Here is a 1746-nt window from a genome sequence, read left to right as displayed (position 1 = left end):
TTCAATTTAAGCTGTATGAATGTTTGCAGTAAGATACCTCAACTTGTTAGTGGTATTTGTTTTTTTAAATAATTGTTTTAATTAAACAGAAGTAGATGCTTTCATTATTTAAAGGGGCTATCCCCCATGGTCGGGGGCCTTACTGTTGGGACCCCCACAAAACACAAGATGGAGGTTAATTGCCCCCTGAGTTAATAGAGCATAAGCACTCCCTTTTCTGTCTAAGGGCCATATATATTCCTAAGGCCAGCTCAAGGTTTCGTATGTCATTCTAGCTAATAGCTTCCCATTCTTAAACAACATCATTTACAACTACAGTGCTTCTTTTCTGTTCCTCATCCCACATATAGAAGATCTATTAAGGAGTAGACAAGCTAAGTGTTTTTCATGTGCTAAGCTCTACCAGGATTCCACTGCTATTTCAGGAAGACAGTCAAAAAGAACTGGTGACCATCACATGGGCTAGAGAAAAGACTACAAGTTCCAGAAACCCGTGTATCTTCATAGGTTACCTCTGCTCCAGTCATCACCTATATTTCATTGTTCAAGAGACTGACCATCTTTTTGGGCAGTTGCTCCAGTTAACACTGTGCCTTGTTTGTATTACCACAGTGTCTGGCACCACCATGGACAGCCCAAACACCATAAAGCTGCACATTACACATAGTGTACCCCAGGGGAACTAAAAGTACCATTAACTACCACGCAACTGTAGCTTTCCACTACCTGTTTTCTTTCTCTTCTTACAACTTGGTAATAGAGTCTCACTCTAGTGTCACAGGTTAGGACAGGAGGCCGCTGTTCCTTACTCCAACCACTAGATGTCACACTCTCACCACTGCACAGATGTAGCTAACACTGGGTCAAGCTACACACACTATCTGCTGTCTTTAGTTTGCACTTCCTTGAGATACTCAATCTAGTTCCAGGTAGGGAGGAGAGCAGACCTGTTTCAGAGAATTAGCTACTCATTCACTATGGGTTGCTAGACTAGACCCCTAGGGAAGCCAGAGACAAGAGAGTCTCAACCCTTGCCTATGCCGTGGACAGTCTTAAGAACACAGGACAGTCTACCACCTTAGAGAAGGGGACAAATACCTCAAGACTGGTCCTGCAGTTGAGCACAGTGCCATCAAGCCGTTCTCTACTGACAATACGCTTAGCTAAGCAGCAAAGATTCTACAAGCCAGCTCCACCCAGAGCAGGGACCTGGGACTTGTACTACCCTAGTAGGACGGAAACCCCACACTGTGGGGCAGAAGGCAGTAAGGTGAGATAACTAGGACTCATCCATACATGAGTACGAGGATATTTTTACTATTCCTGGTCATCGTGACTAGTAGCCTCCAAAACACCTGGGCCACAGCACAACCCCTGGCCATGTCCATGGCTGGCAAAGTACTACATTTCCCAGCATACCCACAGGTGTCCTTCCCAGCTATACTATCTATGCTTCCTCTGGGTTGTAGTAATTCACTCTCACAGACTACTCCAGCTACTGACAACCACGACTGTCATTTACTGAGATGACATGCACAAAGATTTATAAAATGATAATATCAAAACAGAAAAAGAACATTGTGGTTTGTAGACACCTTATACAGTAAATGCTGGCATTAGATGGTTGCATGAGTGTGGTCAGGAAGTCGCAGCCTGGGCTTCCTGTTAGAGTCTCTGCTACTGGTAAGAGAGAATTGCAGTGTTATTAGGACGACTGCCGAGGTGGATGATTTAATTCTTGGCAAA

The sequence above is a fragment of the Dendropsophus ebraccatus genome, chromosome 3, assembly GCF_027789765.1.
Source record: "Dendropsophus ebraccatus isolate aDenEbr1 chromosome 3, aDenEbr1.pat, whole genome shotgun sequence".
NCBI classification, from domain to species: Eukaryota; Metazoa; Chordata; class Amphibia; order Anura; family Hylidae; genus Dendropsophus; species Dendropsophus ebraccatus.
Note: the sequence above shows the minus strand (reverse complement) of the source record.